A 21,325-nucleotide genomic window follows, 5' to 3' on the forward strand; every position below is an offset into this window, starting at 1 on the left:
CTTTTGCTTTTTTGTCCAGATCTCTGGTTCTATCAAGAATTTGCCATTAGAAAAGTCTGTCCATCAATGCAGATAGAAAACAACTCTGCAACTTGTGGTTTTAGAGAATGCCTTGGGTCCTGAAAAATTGTCACTTCTATATGGTTACATAGCCCTGTGTCAGAAACAGGTCACATTCAGGTATTACTCTCATAGTTTTGTTTGTTCTTTAACTTGGCTGAAGAGGTCTATGGATAACCAAACCCCATATTTATTTGTTACCATAAATGAAAGAGGACCTGAAGTTGAAAGGGGTTTAAAATGAAGGGTTTACCTCAAAAGAGGTAATAGTAATTACCTCTTCTGAGCAACACCTGATTGACTGAAATTGCCCCTTTCCCTGGGAAGCTGAGGCAAAGGAAGACTCTCTTTAGTTGCATTTAATGCCCTAACTAGTTTCAGCTTTGGAGGTAGTTTCATGGACCTCTGAATCCAACTGCCCTTATTTTTCTGTAACCTGGAATAAACATCTAGGTACAGAGACACTCCATAATAAACACGAGAGTTATTATAGGTCAGTGGTAGCATCTGAGTTTGCTTATCCATTAACATTCTGAGGTTGTCCAGCAAAATATTAAGTCAATGATGCTAAGCCTTTGTCTTCGAAAATGAGGGAATGCTTGATGATTGTCAGGAATTCATTTCCTTGGAATGTATTTAATGCCTGAGAGATAATTGGCAAGGCACCGAATCCTTGAGTTCATCAAGGTAATTTATCAAGTAAATTATTGAATTATGGAATTTTAGAACTGGAAGAGACCTTCCTTGAAGATTATCTAGCCAAGTGATTCTCAGTGATCTCTAAAAAATTATTTAGGATGGGAGCAGCTAGGAGGTTCAGTGGTTAGAGAGCCTGGTCTAGTGACAGAAGGTCCTAAGTTCAAATCAAGCCTCCAACACTTCCTATCCTGGACAAGTCACTTAAACCCCATTACCTAGCCCTTACTGCTCTTCTGTCTTGGAACCAACAGATAGTATTGATACTAAGATGCAAGGTGGAGTGGGGTTTTTTTTAATTATTATTTAGGACCTCTACTTTTCTAAAGAAAGAACTTTTCTTTATTTGGAGCTGTATATATATACATATGTATATATACACATATTCAAAAATTCACATTTTATCAATGATTATATACTGAGTATTTTATTAGGAATTTGAATTGATAAAAATTTTAGTGTTAACCCATTTAAAAATCATAGAAACATCATTGTTAACATATATTTTTATAAAAAATATCTATTTCACAAAAAGAATTAGTGAGAAGAGGAATTGTTTTATAAGTTTTTGCAAATCTCTTTTAATAATCCAGCTTAATAGAAAACAATTAGATTCTCCTATCTGCTTCTGTATTCAATTTGTTGCCATACATTGTGTCGGTGTCTGGCCTCAAGGATCTTATCATCTGTAGAGGAAGCAAAGGTAAAACAGTGCATGATTAAGTGCTAAACTGCATGGTATTGATTACAAATGAGAGTTCACAAAAAGAAGATGAAAGATCTCTTCCTTGTGCTGGGGGCCACCTGCGATTGGAGGCCTCCATCACCATCATCCCCTCTTGGTCTCCAATAATAACTACAGAAACTCTGTTCCTACTCAGCCATCAACCAAAGGAATAGGAAATTAAAGGATTCCTATTCTTAGAAGAGAAAGGCGTGTGCAGGGGGTGGGGAGGACATCAAAGCACCATGCTTCAGGCTGCTGGGTTTAGAGGTTGGCTTCATCAGACTCATCCCAGCCTTCATTTCCAAAAACTTTACCATTCCAGCAACATGCACCGCATGTCAGGCACTATGTTGAGCACTGCATCTACTAAGGTTTCTGCCATGTAGACCAGCCTTGGCAATAAAACTATCCTAGAGAATTAACTGCATTAGAAAGGGGACCAATGAAATAGTTATCAAGAATATTTTTTTTAAGTTTTCAGATCTCGGGTTAAGATCTCATGTTCTTTAACATTTCTTACAAATAATCCCTTTCTCTTCACTGAAAGGTTTATCATCCCAGTTCAAATTGGTCTTTTTGTCTCCTCTCATCATCCACACAGCTGACTAAAGTTAACTTCCTTAGGCATACATTTGATCATGTTATTCCATTTCTCAGAAATTTGTGTCTGAGGTTAAATTTGAACCCAGGACTTCCCATTGCTAGGCCTGGCTCTCAATCTATAGAGCCACCTAGCTGCTTCCTTGCAATTTATGCTTTTCTCAAGAATATTTTTCCTTCAAAGATTTCCTTCTACCTCCTCCTCTGAGAGGGTTTCTCTATCCTATTCACTTTCATGAATTTGGAGAATTGTTTCATCCTTTGTTTTCCTATCCTCAGTGCCTTGCACATAGTAGGTACTTAATAAAATCCTGTTGCTTGGTTGCTATCAGGTGTCATTCACACATTTGTATTTGAGTAACAGAATGGATTGTCTGTCCTAGGATAGCAATGGATTAGCCATGATGGTCTTAACTCTTGCTTCTTTTGCATCCAGATCCAACAAGCCTTTTTTTTTCCAGCCCTTTTCTTTTATGCCTAAGTCCTACTAAACCTAAACATTACTATAAGGACTAATGATATTGTAGATAGTATAGTAGAGTAGAGAGAAGGATTGAATTTGGAGTCACAAAAAACTAGGTTCAAATCCTGCCTCTGGCCATTATTCGCTATGGGATCAAGGCAACTCACTTCATACACTTGCTAAAGTCATTCATACATTTGCTTAAGTAAACACAATATACCAGCTGTAGAGCAAGCCTCAAGCAACACCCTGGGACTTAGTACAGTGTAGAACAGTACAGTTTAGTGTCTGACAAATAATAGCCACTTACTAAATGCTTATTGATTGTCTAACTGACTTACCACTTGGTCCTAGACTTTCCAATCTGCTTTGGTAGGGAGACATCCTACATCAAGAATTCCCAAAGCTAGGGGCAGCTAGGTGGCTTAATTGCTAGATGGTCAGATCTGGAGTGAGGGGGACCAGGGTTCAGTTATGACCCCAGACACCTCCTACCTCTGTGACCCTGGACAAGTCACAGCCCCATTTGCCTAACCCTGGCCCTTCTGTCTTAGAATTGTTACTAGGACAGAAAGTAAGGATTTATTTTTTTAATTCCCAAAACTATTTTGCTACTAGTAGCAATGCAACAAGTCAGGACCCTTCTGAAGGACTTATGGGAAAGAATGCTAACCACATTAAGAGAAAGAACTGTGGGAGTAGAAATGCAAAAGAAGAACTTTTGACATCACTCATCACACACACACACACACACACACACACACACACACACACAGGGGTCTGTGATTTTGGGCTTTAAGCTTTAAAAGATGGCTCTATAGCAAAAAGGAATAATATGGAAATAGGTATCAAGTGATACTATTGACAACCCAGTGGAATTGCTTGTCAGCTCTGGGAGGGGGGAGAGAGGAGGGGATGGAAAGAAAATGAATCATGGAAACATGGAAAAAACATTTAAAAGTAATTTTTTTTTAATTCTCCAAACTAAGGAAATCACAGATCCATTATGCAGCACACATTTATAAAGTGCTTTGAAGTTTGCATGGCTGTTCTTATACATTGTCTCAATTTAACCTTGCAATCTGTGAAGTATGTGTTGCTATTTACACAAGAAGAAACAGAGGTTCAGAGAGGCTTACTGAAAGTTTGGAAAATAGTAGACTATGCCCAAATACTAAGTGTCTGAGATAGGACAGAACCTTCAGACTTCCTTATTCCAAATCCAGTGTGCCTTAAAAGATGGGTAACCAAAGTCCTCAGACAAATCACTAGCCATTTATTTTTATTACCTGCTTGCTCCACTGAGGATCCCAGTTGATGATCCACTTTAGCTGCCGTAAGTTCTGTAGAGTAAAACATTTTCAGGCACATTTTAGGTAATAAGACAGACCCACAAATTTCTTTTTATTCTTTCCTGGTCCTGCGAGTTGGATGTAAATACCATTTTCAGGATGTGATGACGACCATTTTTGTATCTCTGTACCCATATTAGGATTCATTTGGCTGTGGGTTAGAGTTTAGGACTTATTTTTAGAAAATGAAGTTTAGATTCCCTTTGAGCCTATGAACAAAGATTGAAGAAATGTTTTCCATGATCAAGACACTGTTTTTTCCAGGGTCAGCCTTCGAACCAGAATCCCAAGGTCAGGAAGAAGAGGTATGGGGAGGCTCTCCATTGAGCTCTGCTGCCCCTCTCCACTCCACTTCCTGATGCTTCAGATTTCTAGAAAATGACAAAAAGAAATCCAGGAAAAGTGAGAGAGATTTAAGAGGTCCTGATACTGGCATAAAAGGAAAGGCAGTAAAGCTATAGAAAAGGAAAATCTGTAGTCAGTAGAGCTAAGTAATGTTCGACTGTCTTCCACACCTCTGCGATGATTTCGGCTTTTAGTCCTGATGACTTTGAACTGTCCCATTACGCATTGCTGGACCAGAAAGTGCCTTGGGAAAAGAGTAGGAAAATCATGAACTCCCAGGAAGAAAACAACTATAGAGTTACAAGAGTCTATGAAACTTCAGGATATTTTTCCCTGGGTGTAGATATGTTTCTCCTCTCTCAGTCCTCTCCTCTCTCTTCTCTCTTCCTTCCTCCACTGTCTCTTTTTCCTCTGTGTGTGTGTCTGTGTCTCTCTTTCTCCTTCCCTCTCTGTCTCTGTCTGTCTGTCTGTCTCTCTCTCTCTTACCCTCTCTCACCATAGCTAGCCTCTAATCCCATGGGAGATACAGCCAGAACAAGTCAGTGTCCATTGTCAAGTCATATTTGATCACAGAATCTAGAATTGAAAGGAAGCTGTCATCTAGACCGAAACCCTTCATGTTCAAGATGAGGAAATAGGCAAATCCAGTGCTCTGTCCATGAGACAACTTGGCGTGTTGCATAACTCTGTGACTGCAGTTGGGCTGTTTCAGAGACCAGATACAGACTTCACTTTTGAGGAAGCTGGGTAATGAGGACTCACGTGCCAAATTTAGCTTAGAACTGTATATCTGATTCCATCTGCTCGCCCAACACCCTGTCCCTGCATGCTCCATTGGTTTCTTGAGTTCAGGGAATGCTTCCTTTTGTTTCTCTCTGCCCAGAACTTAAAATAGTGCCTGGTACTTAGTAGGACTTCAATAAATGTTTGCCTGGTGGATTGATTGATTGGAGCCAGTACCAGGCTATAACTGGCACCTATGGGTTCTAAAGAACAAGGTGTGATCATTCCTTTCCTTTTCCAAATTCAAGGAGATTGGTCAGCTTGACAAGGAATAGTACCTATTCATGGGGATGAACTTGAAGTTTCTGGGATGGTTGACTTTGCTTTCTGAGGACAATGTGGCTTTAAAATAGGCATAAAATGTCCTGAGAATTTATCTTTGTTCATTTTCAGGTCAAATATTTTACCCAGCAAACACCGTGCTAGACAATTTGGGGATATCAGAGTATCATTATATACTGTGATGCATAATCAGTATTGGAATTAAAAAGAATACCAGCCCTCAAAAAGGTTAAACTATAAATGGAGAGGGGCATCTCTCATCTGTAAGCAATTAGGGAAGAGTGAAGAGAGCTTTATAAAGTCAAGAAGTCAATTGCAGAATATAGGCTACAGGTGATAAAGATGGTTGGGAAAAGAGCCTTCAGTGTGAGGTGGAATAGTCAAGGGAATCTTAGAGGATGTGAGAATTGAGCCCATCTTTCAAGGGTTATTTGGTTTGGGATTGCTGAAGAGAAAAAAGAAGGCTATGTTATCCAGAGGAACAACAGCATAAGCAAAGGAGCAGAGGTAGGAATGAGAATGGAATTGAGTGAGAAGCCAGTTTGAATCAGGCCACTTAAATAGATCCAAACTGACCTGTGCAGTTTCCATTTCTTCCTTTTGTACAGAAGAGATTCAGGGCTGGAGCATTGTGAGGGGATCAGACTGTGAAATCCTTTAAAAATTTTTTATTCTTTAATATACTCTGTTTTTATTTCTTTCATTAAATGTTTCCCAATTACCTGGAAAAATTAACAATAATTTGTTAAAATTTCAAGTTCCTCTCCCTTTTATCCCTCCCCCCACCTTGAGAAGGCAAGCAACTTGATATTGATTATACATATGAAGTCATGCAAAACATAGTTCCCAATTAGCCATTTTGCAAAAGAAAATAGACAAAAAACCAACAAAATAAAATGTTTTAAAAGTATGTTTCAAACTGCATTCAGAGTTCCAATTCTTTGCCACCACACACACACACAAAAAAAGCTGCTATAAATAGTTTTGTATAAATAGGTACTTTTCTCTGTTCTTTGATCTCTTTGGTGTACAGAAGAATGGCTGGGTCAAAGGGTCTGCACACTTTTATAACTTTCTGAGGGTAAATCCATCAACAGTGCACGTTTCCCAGTTTTCCTATATCCCATCCAACATTTGTCACTTTCTTTTTCTATCATGTTAGCAAATCTGATGTCAGACGGTATCACAAAAGTTGTTTTAATTTGCATCTCTTTCATCAGTAGTGATTCAGACCTTTTGAGAGAATGGAGTCATGTTTTCATCTTTTTTCTTGTTGTTCAGTCATCTATGACCATAATATGCCAATGCTCTCCATGGGGTTTTCTTGGCAAGGATACTTGGAATGGTTTGCCACTTCCTTCTCCAGAGGCAAACAGGGTTAAATGACTTGCCCAGGGTCACACGGCTAATGTCTGAGGCTAGATTTGAAATTCCTGACTTCAGGCCCAGTATTCTAGCCTCTGAGCCATCTAGCTGCCTTGGATAGCTCTAATTTGTAGAATGTTTTTCTACATTGGCCCTAAATCCTATCCTCTGGGGTCAAGCAGAACAATTATAATTAATATAATTAATCCTCTTCCATATACTGTAAGAACCTTTCATATATTTAAAGATAATTCTCTCCAGGCTAAATAGCCCCATTTTTTTTTCAACTAACTGTTGAATGACATGGTTCCTGGTCACCTCCTCACTACAATCCTCATCTCCTAGATTAAGGGTCCCCAAACTGGGACCCTCAGGCCACATGTGGCCCTCTGAGGCCATTTATCCAGCCCCCACTGCACTTCCGGAAGGGGCACCTCTTTCATTGGTGGTCAGTAGAGGAGCAAAGCACAGTATTGCTCATGTACAGTACTACATCCGGTGACATAATCCTTTGTGTAGTGCCTTGTTCTGAGAGTAACTGAAGGAGAACGAGGCGCCACAAAGGATTATGTGGCTGCTCAATGGAAGACATCAGTATGGTGAGCGGTGATCTGGGGGAGGGGATTCTGCACTGTGTATACTGCTGCCCGGTATAGTGGTAGCAATGATGGGCCTATGCAAGGTGTGACAGGCCCATCACAGCCAGCGCTGCAGCCTCTGCTATCCCAGACAGCGGTATACAGATTTGTTCATGGTTTTTTTTGTGTGTTTTTTTTTAATAGTCTGACCCTCCAACGGTCTGAGAGACAGTGAACTGGCCCCCTGGTAAAAAAGTTTGGGGACCCCTGGCCCAGGTCATGGAAGTAAGTCTGGAAGGATCTCAAAGGCCATCTAGCCTAAACCCAACATTTTACAGAAGAGGAAACTGAGATCCAGAGAGGTTTAGCAACTTGACCAAGGTCACACAGGTAATAAATAGAATTTCAACCTGGTCCTTTGATGCCAGTGCCTTTCTTCCCCATTGTCCCTCTCTGCTTCCACGCTTCAGCTTATGAAAGTCTGTATTGAATGTGGTACCTAGAATTGAACACAATGCCACAGATGTGATCTGACTAGGGCAAACTCAAGAGGAACTATTAAATCCCTTCTTCTGGGAACTACACTTTTATTAATGTAGTCCAAGACCAGAATAGATTTTTTGATCATCACCATCATCACCATCCCATCCATCATCATGTGGTACAGTGGATAGAGCCTCTGACACTTCCTACCAGTGTGACCTTGGGCAAGTCACTTGACCCTGTTTGTTTCCGTTTCCTTATCTGTTAAAGGAAATGGCAAACCACTCCAGTACCTTGGACAAGAAAATCCCAAATGGGGTCATCATAAGTTGGACAGGACTGAAAAATGTCTCAAAAAATACTCTACCCTCATTTTAGATTTACCATAACACTCTGAGGTATTATTATATAGGTATTATTATTCCTTTTTTCCAGGTAAGGAAATTGAAGTTTAGAGAGTTGCATTGCTGGCTTATATGGAGTTGAAAGTCCACTAAAACTATCAGTTTTCCTTGAAATAAGCTTTTGTTCCATAGATTTTTTAATTGGGCAGTTTATTTATTGAATTTTCTTCCATTCAGCGTTAACCCTCCCAATTTCATAACCCCCCAAATGTGAAAAATATGCTATTTATACCTCTATCTATCTATCTACCTACATTTTAAGCTTAACATATCATGGCTGAGGCTAGATCTTTATACTGTGTCCATGCACCAATGGTCATTAATGTTCTTTTGGGATCAGATCATTCATACCTCCAAATATATGGGAATTCCCATATTCAACCAGTATTTTTCCATCTTGTCCACACAAATTTTGCTGAAGATCCAACTGAAATCAGTCTAAACCAGTGATGGAGAACCTTTTAGAGAGAGAGTGCCCAACCTGCACCCTCATGTTGTATGTGAGTTCCTGCCTTACCCCAGATAGAGGAGGGAGGAAGCACTCCCATTGGTCTGCTGGGCTGAGGGGTGGGTCATGGGAGAAATGTCCTCAGGCATGTGTGCAAAAGGGGAGGGGAGCAGCCCCTCCGGCACATGTACCATAGGTTTGCCTCAATACTGTGTCTATGGCATTACCTTGGCTCAGTAATACTGCATTTAGGGGGGGGGAAATGTGGTTGATCTATAATGACCTATTCTTGATGAATCCACATTAGCTCCTAGTGGTCTTATATTTAGCTTTTCATATGAATTTGGCTTGTCATTCTAAATAGATTATAAACTTCTCTGGTTTGTCTAAATTACTTTTTCCACCACAAAACCTACTACAGGGCCTTGTGCACCTCTATGCTCAATTGGAGCTGATATGTCAATCTGGGTTAAATTATTCCCATTATAGCTCTGTGTGTCATGATGTTTTCTATCCCTGTTTTTGGATAAGGTCTTTTGGGTATGAACCCACCATATAAATGGAAGGGGTGGCAGTGAGTTGGCTCCATGCAGGGAGTACTGGGACTGGAATCAGGAAGACATGAGTTCAAATCGAATCCTTTACATGTTCTACCTCTGTGTCCCTGGCAAGTCACTTATCCTATTTTCTTTAATCCACTGGAGAAGGAAATAGCAAACCGTCCCAATATCTTTGCCAAGAAAACCCCAAACAGAGTCATGGAGTATCAGACAAGTCTAAATGACTGAACAACCAGGAGGAGATGAGACTGGACCTGTGATATAATTCGTATCCTGCCATAAAATGTTATCTAGTGCCTACTATGTGCCAGGCATTTTGCTAAGTACTAGATAATTCCTTGGTGAGGAGACTCCCTCTGCCAATGCTGGTGGGCACCATCTTTACAACCTAATGTCTCAGGTCCCCAAGATACCAAGTAGTTAAATCACTAGCCCAGGGTCACACAGCAAGTGTATACCAGAGGCTGAATTGGAATTCAATTCTTCTTGGCCTCAAGGTCTTCTTTTTACATTATGCTGAACTGCCTTGGGTTCAAATAATTAGGTAAAAAGAAGTTGTTCTTTATTAGGGACTATTCACATCAACTTAAGTCAGCTAGGCAGCATAATGGATAGAGTACCTGGGCTGGAGTCAAGAGGATTCATCTTCCTGAGTTCTAGTTGTGTGACCTTGGACAAGTCACTTAACCCTGTCTGTTCCAGTTTTCTCATCTATAAAATGGTCTGGAGAAGAAAATGACAAACCTCTTCAGTACTTTTGCCGAAAACAAAACCCAAATGGTGTCATAAAGAGTCAACCCAAGGGAAACAACTGAATAACAACAATCACATTAATTTAACTTCCAATTAGCTTTGGAGATGTCCTTAGTTATTTCTTTAAATGGCAATTTTAAAAAATATTTCTTTTTTTTTAAACCCTTACTTTGCATCTTAGAATTAATACTGTGTATTGGCTCCAAGGCAGAAGAGTGGTGAGGGCTAGGCAATGGGAGTCAAGTGACTTGTCCAGGGTCACACAGCTGGGAAGTGTCTGAGGCCAGGTTTGAGCCCAAGACCTCCCATCTCTGGGTCTGGCTCTCACTCCACTGAGCCACCCAGCAGCCCCCAGAATCTATTTATTTCTTTTAATTAAAAAAAATTTTAGAATATTTTTTCTAATTATTTCTAATATTTTCTAATATTCTAATAATAGTTACATTATTCGTATTTTCTCTCCCTTCCCTTTTCGTCCCCCCTGCCGGAGCTGACATAAAAACTATTTATTTCAATACAGCTCCAATGAAGCGAACAGACTGGGATTTGACTAGGTTCTATTTTGTCTTCTGTCTTCCTCTGAGGCAGTGGAGATGTGGATTATTGAAATACTGAAAGAAATTTGTCATAAAACAGTCACTATTGTAAAACTGGGCCTCTAGCCTGTAGCCAGGGCTGTGTCCTGGTCGCGGCAGGCCCTAGGGCTGTTACAGCCTAAAGCCTTGATCCTGGCACCCAGATATATGCTAGCCACAGAGATAAAAAGCTCTCTCCCCAGGCCTTTAAGAAACTCCAAATAGATAAGCAAACTCTGCTAGATTTATTCTGAAGGGAAAATGGGGTAGAGGTGGTGGAGGATCAAGTTCCTTTTCTTTTATCCCCGATTCCACACATAAATAGTAGCCCAAATAGCTCACACCCCAACTCCCCAAGCTCATTCTTATTCCTAGATATATTAAAAAGGAGCACATATGGCTCCTGGAATCTCTACCAGTAATAATCGGTGATATGTCTCCTAAGCAGTTCAAGAAATGGAATCTGTTTCTCATTAGAGTCCTTGAAAATGTATTTTGTGCACCATCTGGGAAAGAAGGCAGTGGAGTAAGGTTTCTCTAACAAGTCCAATGTCTCCCATTGCGATGCCATCACCGTCTTCCCCCTGTAAGGTAGGAGTTCTTAACAGGGATCTGTGGATAGATTTTAGGGGAATCTATAAATTTGGATGAGAAAAAAATGATAACTTTCACTAATGTCTAAGTGAAATTCAAGCATTTCCTTCAATGATTTAAAAAATATAATTTTGGGGAGAGGTCTAAAAGCTTCATCAGAGTGACACCAAAAAAGGTTAAGAATCCTTGCTGTAGGTTCATCTGGCAGAGGGTCCCCAGTCCATCTCTTCCTCTGAGAGTATGATAGTTGTTCCTTGTTCTCTGATTAGTCATTTTTCAGACTTGTCCAACTCTGGGTGGCCCCATTTGGGATTTTCTTGGCCATGATACTGGAACGGTTTGCCATTTCCTTTTCTAGTTCATCTTACAGATGAGGAAACTGAGGCAAGCACAGTTAAATGACTTGTTCGAGGGTACTCAATTCATAAATGTTTGCAGCTGGGTTTGAACTCAGGAAGATTCATCTTCCTGACTCTAGGTCCAGGGTTCTATCCACTGTGCTATGTAGCTGCCCCTAAAAGTATGATAGCTTATATTTTAATTAAGCATTCTACACTGTACAAAGCATTTTCTTCCAAGTAGTCTTAGGAAGTAGGTTGTGTAAATACCGCTCCTATTTCCTAGGCTCAGAGGTTAACGTCTTGTCCGTGATCTTATCAAATAGATAAGAAGTGACCATTTCTAGTGCTTTCCCATTATAACTTGCCACCGCATACTTGGACCAGACCTTGTCATTTCATAGGCATCAGGAATTCCCAGTATGGAAACCCCTTCCATTGATGCAAATCAGTGCCACTGTAACTTTGTCTTAGGAGCTTTAGGTACTAAAGAGTTACGTGGCTTGTCTAGGTCACACAGCAAATAAAATGGCAGTGGAAAGCCTTCAGCGTGGGTCTTCCTGATTCTGTGGCCAGTCCTTTAGCCATTATGCCACCCTGCATCTCATGGCCTCTCTTATAAAAGAGAAAAACGCGAATACTGAAAAAGCCTATTTCAGGCACTCTGGAGAAGAAATCAAAACATCAAGTTGGAGAGAGTCTCTCCTGGCTAAGACACAACTTCAGCAAATTACAAGGAGAGCGAATCAAGTTAAATCAAAGACAGATGAGGACAAAGGCGGCTCAGCAAGGTCTAGCCTGGTGATGGGGTCTGGACAGAGCCCCGCTTCCTTATTCCCTCCATGAGGTTTTGCTTGATGGGGAGGCATCTCTGGAAATGAAGTTTCTATGGGTTAAAACATTTCTTAACCATTGACAGACCAGAACTAAAATCCTTTAACTTGATTAGGATAAAATCCTAGTTATGGATGAATGAATGAATAAATAAAACATTTAGGAAGCATTTACTGTGTGCGAAGGACTGTGCTACGTGCTAGGAATACATATACAGAGCCAAGCAGTTGCAGTCCTTGCCCTCAAGGAGCTCTCCCATTCTAAAGGGGGGAGAGAACACCTATAGCGTTGAGCTATAACTCAGATGGAAGGTCTTGTGGTCCTCAAGTTGTAGCCAGCAACATAGATGCTAATGTGCCTCATTTAACGTTTTCCCACTGATAAAAATCCCAGTGGTTTCAGATGTTGAACCATTTGAGTGCCAAGGACTTTGAGAGGGAGAACCTTATTTTCTGTGTCTTTGATATATCCACAGTTATATGTCAGAAGGGGGGGGGGCAGATTTTAAAATCAATTTTAGCCTGTTGCTGTTGTGTGGATTAGAATTTGCATGTATACATATCTCTTTCCTGGTTGTTTGGTCCTGTCCAACTCTTCCTGACCCCATGGAACACTAGTCTGGTGTTTTCTTAGCAAAGATACTGGAGCGGCTTGCTGTTTCCTTCTCTGGTAGAAACAAAGGTTAAAAATTTAGGATTTGGACTTCCTGACTTCATAGCAGTTAAGTGGTACAGTGGATAGACTACTGGACTTGGAGTCAGGAAGTCCTGAGTTCAAATCCAGCCTTAGATAGAAACTAGCTTTGTGACCTCAGACAAGTCACTTAACCCTATTTCCCTGTCTGTTAAATAACCTGGAGAAGGAAATGGCAAACCATCCATTATCTTTGCCAAGAAAACCCCAAATGGGGTCACAAAGAGTTGGACACAAGTGAAAGGACCGAACACTTCCTAACTCCAGGACCAGTGTTCTATCCACTGAACCACCTAGCCGCCCCATATCTATATTTTACTGTACCATCTTTTCTTACACAATGTCTACTGTCTTATGCTATTACATAGAAATCCTGACTGTTTTCTAAGAATTTGGCAGCTACCTTCTCTGAACAGATTTATGTTTACAGATTTAAAGCTGGAAGGGAACCTAGAAGTGACCAAGTCCAGGCCTCTCATTTTATTATAGTGGAAACTGAGGCACAAAGGGAGTCACTTCAGGATCACACGGCTATTAAGTGACTGAAGTAAGATTTGAACTCACAGATTCTTGGTTCTTCTACATCACACTGCCTTTCCACAACTCTGTCTTTGGTCTTCCAAAGGGGGAATTTTGTACATAAATAAAGCTACTGGATTTGATCCCACTCCCCCTCTTTCCTCGTATCCCTAAACTGATCAGCTCAATACAGATGGCTATTCACCTACCAAAAAAGAAAAAAAGGTTTGTTATAAGGTATGAGATCATTGAGGTCTTGTGTGTGTTTTCCAGTTCATCCTGTGGTTCTTTGCTCTTTGATTATGATGTTTATAGACATTGGCACTGATTGCTTTTTAAAGTCCTCCTTGGTGAAAAATAGCTGATGACTCAAGGCAAGCAGAGTTGGGCGTCCAGCCTTTGCTGTTTGAACACTGGGTGGCAGTCCTGGACGGCTTTTCCTGGGAACAGACTAATGAGTGTACCCAATTAGTCCCAGAAGGAGCCGCTTGGTGTGGTGGAAAGTAAATTGCATTTGGACCAGGAAAACCTGGGTTCAAATCTTGCCGCTGTTGCTTGATTCTGGCTACGTGATCTTAGATGAAGTTGTTGACCCCTTTGGGACCTGTTTTCCCCTCTGTGAGGGTTGGATTCTCTTCCTGTTCTAAATTTGTAATCCTGAGAACCTAACTGTCCCTGGAACATAGCAATGGTCCTTCTGGGAGTGGAATATATTTCCATTTCTCTCAGGTAGCAGAGAGGTACCAGGGCCCTAGGGAGGTGAGTCAGTGGGAAACGCAGGGGAGGATGTGGGTAGAATAAGAGAGCTCACATGTAGATGCTCCTTTAAAAAGCACTTTCCTCAGAACAACCCTGGGTGGGGGGAGGGGGGGCTCAGGAAGGGTCAAAGAATCTCTGAGCTGGCTGGACCCTCAGTAACCTCCTAATCCAACTCATGAATCCCTTCTACAATATATCTGCCAAATGCATTGCCTGGCATATAATAAAGTCTTCATGAATGTTTCTGGACTGGCTGACTGACTGATTAACCTCTGTTTGAAGCCCTCACATGAGGGAAAACCCAAGCCCTCCTAAAGTAGCCCTTCTCACTTGGCGGTAATTCTGACTGTTAGGCTGGACATAAAGAACACCTTTTGGCTGTTTCTGTTCTCAACTATCCAATTCAAATTGAAAAGAAAAATGGAAGTTGAACCTTTTTCTATCCAATCAGTTACCATGATTTGCCATCTTCCCATTTACTGTAAGAAGGGGCCCTACTTTTTCTTTGATTTTTCTCTTCTCATCAATATTTTTTTATTTAAATGTATTTATTTGGGAGCCAAGATGGCAGCTTAGTAGCAGCAAAAGCTAGAATCACTCCAAGAATTCTTCCAAACCAAACTTAAATTGTTCCTCAAAACAACTGAACCAAAAAGGAGATGGAGTGAGGGGGCTCTCCTGAAGAAAACAACTTGAAAGGTTGGCAGAGAGAATTGATTTTCACAGGGCAAAGGGGAACCAAAAGTAAAACTGCACATGAAGGAGTCCCAGCTGGCCACTGCCCCACCTACTGTGCCAGGTTCCAAGCCGGGGTTTAGGCTAACTTTGGGATCCCAGGACCCTGACAAAGTCAACAGCTGGGCACCCCTCAACCACTTCTTGAAGTTCCAAGGACTGGCACCAACCCACAGAGAGGCCCCAAAGTGCTTAATGATTGGCTCTTTTAAGCCTGGGTTGCTGTGAAGCCCTTAGCCCCAGGGCAAAAGAGCTCACAATGCTGTAAGTCCTGTCAGCCATCAGCAGAGAAGACAGAATGCGCAATTTTTCAGAACTCCTGATCCACAGGCAAAAAAAGATTAGGAAAATGAAATTTATTTATTTGTGTGTTACATTAAAATCCATGGGTATTTCCCTCCTTCTCTCTCCTCCATTAGAGAAGGCATCATTTGACAAAAAGGTATATGTATGTGTATATGTATGTGTGTGTGTGTGTGTGTGTGTGTGTGTGTGTGTGTATAAATAACTATGTCTTGCTTATTTTTATTTATTGGTTCTTTCTTTGGAAGTGGACATACACGAGTCATTCTTCAAATGCTATTTCTGTTCTTTTGGTTCTGCTCATTTCACTCTTTGTAATTTCATGTAAATCTTGCCTTTAAAAATAACCTGTTTGTCTTTGCTTACAATAGTAGTGTTCCATCACAACCATATACCACAATTTCTTTAGCCATTCTCTCATTGATGCATATCCCTTCAATTTCCAGTTGTTTGCCATCACAAAGATAGCTGCTATAAGTATTTTAGAACATATAGGTTCTTTCCCTATTCCCTTTCATTGATATACCTTAAAAGAAGAAAAAAAAAATGAAAGAACATTGCCTAGGGTCCTAGAGCTTAAAAAGTTGTCAGAGAAAAATTTAAATCAAATTACTGACTTCAAGTCTTATGTTCTTTTCTACTTACAATACATTCATTGTCAGTAGGACCAATTCACTGTACATTTCAGTTTCTGTCTTTCTGGATAGAAATAGCTGTTCCATGTGGGGAGATGGTCCTTTGATGGGTGAAACTTCTACTGATTAAATGCACTCAGTGAAAAAAGATAGGGAATCCCTGTTACCTTGGTGGATTTCCAGTAAGAAGTTTCCAGTTGTAATTATGCTGATGGGCTAAGGTGACTTTGTTTGCTTTTTCCCTGTCTCTTAGATCTTTGTGACTTCTGGCATCTGGTATGAGTAGCAATGTGTTTTTCTATGACCAGAAGGGATAGCTGTCCTGAAACTTCTGTCCAAATGACCCTTTAACATAAAACTCTTTAAAAACAAGAAAGCTTACCAACTGGGAGAACATTTTTATAACAAAACTCTCTGGCAAAGGTCTAATTTCCCAAATATATAAGGAACTAAGTCAAATCTACAAAAAAATCAAGCCATTCCCCAATTGAGAACTGTCAAGGGACACAAATTGGCAGTTTTCAGATGAAGAAATCAAAACTATCAAAAAGCACATGAAAAAGTATTCTAAATCCCTCCTGATTAGAGAAATGCTAATCAAAACAACTCTAAGGTTGTTACACCTCACACCTAGCAGATTGGCCAATATGACAGCAAAGGAAAGCAATAAATGTTGGAGGGATCGTGGCAAAATTGGGACATTAATGCATTGCTAGTGGAGTTGTGAATTGGTCCAATCATTCTGGAAGGCAATTTGGAACTTTGCCCAAAGGGTGCTAAAAAACTGTCTGCCACCCAGCCATACCACTGCTGGGTTTGTACCCCAAAGAGATCATGAGGAAAAAGATTTGTACAAAAATATTCAAAGCTGCGCTGTTTTTGGTGGCAAAAAAAAAATTGGAAAATGAGGGGATGAGGATCCCCTTTGATTGGGGAATGGCTGAACAAATTGTGGTATCTAATGGTGATGGAATACTGTTGTGCTCAAAGGAAAAATGAACTGGAGAATTCCATGTGAACTGGAACAACCTCCAGGAATTGATGCAAAGTTAAAGGAGCAGAACTAGGAGAGCACTGTACACAGAGACGGATGCACTGTAGTACAGTTGAATATAATAGATTTTTCTACTAGTAGCAATGCAATGACCCAGGAAAATCCAGAGGAACTTTGGAGAAGAAACACTCTCGCATCTAGAGAAAGAACTGTGAAACCAGAAATGCAGAAGAAAAACATTATGATCGATCACGTAGTGCAACGGGGATGTGATTGGGGTTTTGATGTTAAAGAATCGCTCTATTGCAAATGTGAATAACATAAAAATAGGTTTTGAACAGTGATACATGTATAACCCAGTGGAATTGCTTGTCAGCTTTGAGAGAGGGGAGAACAAAACAGGGGGAGGGGGAATCATGAATCATGTAACCATGGAAAAATATTCTAAATAAAAATTAAAAAAAATAAGAAAGCTTTGGGGAGCAGGTAGGTAGCTCAGTGGATAGCAAGTCAGGCCTAGAGACAGGAGGACATAGGTTCAAATCTGACCTCATATACTTCCTAGTTGTGTGACCCTGGGCAAGTCACTTAACCCCCATTGCCTAGCCTGTACTACTCTTCTGCCTTAGAATCAATACATAATAGGGTTAAAAAAAAAAAAGAAAGCTTTCAAAAAGCAGGTACCCATCCTAGTAGTGCTGTCACACATTGGCATCTCCATATAATCATATCCCCTATGTGATCAGGCAATGAATTCACCTAATTTTCCCCAAGATAGAAATAAATAACTGAAATCTGTGTAATATTAATGAAATTAAACTACTGTCGTAAAGATTCCATTTTCCCACTTAAAATGAAGCTGATTAAAAACTTATTCTAGACAAACATGACCAAGCCATCTCACAAACCTTATCATATTTGGCATCAGCAAGGTTTGGCAGGCTCAACTCACATTATCCAAGCATCTGTGGGGCACAAAGCTCATACACGTTTTCCTTTAAAATAGATGCTATAGTAGTATATGTGTTGCCTGTTTTCAATTGGAAGAGCTCAGGATAAGTGGAGATAAACTGGAGCATGGCTCACCTACAAAAATATGCCCAGAGTCCCTTGATTGGTAAAGATGGCATTGTTACCTAAAAAAAAGACTTCTAAATGACTGTCGTCATAGCTCAGAAATGAAGACAGATCATGAAAACCCTGAAAATGTTATTGGGTTTTTTGTTTTGGTTTTTTTTTGGTAGAGCTATGGGTTAAGATTTCCATCACTGTCATGTGTTGTCTAGCAGATGGGCTATATAAAGTACAGGTGAGGGAGAAGCCCCTTGCTTCGAAAAGGTGGATGGAATGGACTCTCCCTGACTCCACCTATCTCCCCTAACTGGGCACCTGCTGAGGTGCTATTCTGGCTCTCCTCTTTCCCTATAGGAGTGGAGAAAGCCCAGAGCTACAGGTTCAAAGCCACAGTTGTCGGGGAGGTAAAAATGAGCTCAGCCCAGGGCAAAGGTCCAACTTCCACATGGCTATTCTCTGCAAAGATACAAAGCTTCAAAACACAAATTATTACTAAAAATCCATGAAGTTCTGAGCCCCCAGGCCATTCTTTTGATTTACCAGACCAAAAAGGAGATTTTCTAGCCAGCTGAATTTGGAATATTCAATGACTTAGTTTCTTTTCCTTCCCCACCCAACTTATCTCTGGAATAGAAAAACACCAAGACAAGATGCATTAAAATTCTTTTATCTAGAAAACCATCATTCAAAAATACAAATAATCAGCAAGAAAATTTTAAATAGAAAAACAGCAAATGAATCCGGTCACTCATTCCTAGTGGCAATAAAAAAAACAGAGAGTGAAGTCAATTGACTGATGCTCTAGCCATTTCTCCATGTAGGCAGGATTCAATCACTTCTTGCTAGGTTCTTTCTAAACTGAGTTGGGGAAAGGCTTTAAAGTCAGTCTCCTGGAAAGAATCCTCCATCTGTTGCTGCTGTTGCCACTCTCTCCAGAGATTTTTTAAATTGTCACTAGAGTGGAAAAGTCCTCTTGTTCTGATCCCATGGCAACATGATGTCTTCCCAAGCATGGAAGAAATACAATTTTAAGGATCTTTAGCAGTGGATAAGCATTTATTAGGTGCCTACAGTGTGCCGGGCATTATGACAAGCCCTAAGGAAACCAACAAAAACAACAGACAAATCCCTACTTTTGTGAAATTCATAAACAATTCTGTATAAGCCTCCTCTTAAGGCAGCCAATTCAAAACTTACCTCTTACAAGTATTTGTTTTTTTTTTTTAATCTTTACCTTCTGTCTAAGGCAGAAGAAGGGTAACAACTAGCTAATAGGAGTTAAATGACTTGCCCAGGGTAACACAGATAGGAAGTGTCCCAGACCAGATTTGAACCTAGGACTTCCTGTTTCTAGGCCTGACTTTCAATACACTGAGACATCTAGCTGTCCCCTTTTAATTATTTGTAAATGAAAACAAAAACAAAAACCAAAACTCCAGGTGCAAAGTAAATGCCCAACCCATGAACGGGAAGATTAAGTGAAGTGGTATGTTAACATAAGAGAACATTAAAATATTCTATCAAAATGAACCTGTGGCCTCCTTACTTTGGGAGTTCCTCCAGCCCTACAGATCATGGCCCACCCATGACTTCCTATTTTGTGCAAGTTTTCCATAGGAAGTCTGCCTAAGATACTAGAGGCCTTCCTTGATTTCTCCTGACCTGTGAAAAGTTATCCATGGATACTCTGGCTATCCATCTATCATTCCTCATTCTTGCCACATAACTCCTTTTCTCTTCCTATTATAATATTCTTCAATATAATTAAGGTAGACAAGTAGAGGAGCAGCTAGGTGGCTCAGTGAATAGTGCCAGGCCCAGAGATGGGAGGTCTTGAGTTCAAATTTGATCTCAGGCCCTTCTTAGATATGTGACTCTGGGTAAGTCACTTAACCCCCCATTGCCTAGCCCTTACCACTCTTCTGCCTTGGAACCTGTCCTTAGTATCTATTCTAAGAGAGAAGGTAAAGGTTAATTAAAAACAAACAAATAAATAAAAAGATTGACAAGTATAAAGAATACAAAGAAATTTTTATGAAATAATACAAAGCCAAAAAAAGGAAAATTAGTATAACACTGAGCACCCTGACTGACACCTGCCACCTGAATGCCAGGTATACTCTGTTTTACTCCTCCCGTTAACCCCTGAAGAAGAGTAGGGTGTTTCCAGGCTCTCTACAAATGGCTTCAGCCCTCATCAATGGTGTTTCCCCAAGTATTGGGGGGGAGGGTGTCCCCTGTATCCCAGTTCTAGCTTTTATATTGTAATACTTCAGAAGCCATAATCAAATCAAATAAAAAAAATGCATATTTACTCCCTCAACATATGGAAGGCATAATCCCTCCCCTTCCTTCCCCCCCTTCTTGGACCACTCCAATCTCTGGAAAAGCGAAAAGGATTAGGTTCACAATTTAGCTCAGTGCCTATAGAGGAAAGTTCCCATTCTATGTCCCAAACCTCCGAGCTTTAGTCCCAAGCACTCCGGTTGGTTCCTCAGGGCCCATGATGGCTACACCATCCCACCTGTAATCCAGGCTCCAAGATCACCATGGCTCAAATTCCTCAGTCCCATGACGTTCCCTTCTGGAACCTGAACAGAAACAAACCTTCCCAAGCCCGTTTCTCCGAACTGGGGTGAAAGAAGAGCACAGGAAGTCCCTCCCCTCTGGTGTGTTCAGTTCCGGTGTCCATGGTGTGACGGAAGTGTGACTGTCATTCTTTGGACACAATGAATGAGTGCCAGAAAAAAGAGGAACTGGCTCAGGATCATCACCTCTATGGACAATCAACATTCTCCAAAGGAGATCCCTCAAGGGAACTTCCCTATTAGGTCATGCCCACACAAGCTTGAGTTATATCAGAAGTAGACTGTCCATGTGATCAAATGAAAATGATAGAGACATACAGAGAGTAGCTGAAAACATGATGATATTTTTTGCCTTGAAATAGATAAATTTGAGTGTAAGTAGTTATTAAACAGGTTTGATTGCATGAATGTTCAGTTTAGGTTTCTATACTCACATTCTCAAATGGCCATAAGAACTTCTTTTTTCTGGGATGCAGATCATGGTCCATGTAGGTCTCTTTCTCATATCCATTTACAAGCTTGCCATTTTTTTTATCTCGACATCGTGAGTATATCAATGGAGCACAAAGACTGTGCATTGGCTATCCATCATTCTCAACAGATGACTGGTTAATCTTTTTAACTCCAACACTTGAAGAACAATCTGGAATTATACCCTAACGTTTATAAAACTATGTATACCTTTTTAATTTTTTTTATTTTTTTAATTTAAAAAATTTATTTAATTAATTTAGAATATTTTTCCATGGTTACATGAATCATATTTTTGCCCTCTTCCCCCTGTA

General features: G+C 40.4%; 1 long non-coding RNA gene across 1 annotated transcript; it reads right to left on the reverse strand.

The window, feature by feature from the left end:
• Positions 1-1,338: 1,338 nt before the first annotated feature.
• On the reverse strand, positions 1,339-20,712 carry LOC103101018 (uncharacterized). Its single transcript, XR_008914177.1, has 3 exons — positions 20,477-20,712; positions 3,836-3,889; positions 1,339-1,442 (listed from the first exon to the last, which is right to left on the reverse strand). It is a non-coding gene; the product is annotated as an uncharacterized LOC103101018 (long non-coding RNA).
• Between the last annotated feature and the right edge of the window lie 613 nt (positions 20,713-21,325).

The sequence above is a fragment of the Monodelphis domestica genome, chromosome 1 (assembly GCF_027887165.1).
Source record: "Monodelphis domestica isolate mMonDom1 chromosome 1, mMonDom1.pri, whole genome shotgun sequence".
NCBI lineage: Eukaryota > Metazoa > Chordata > Mammalia > Didelphimorphia > Didelphidae > Monodelphis > Monodelphis domestica.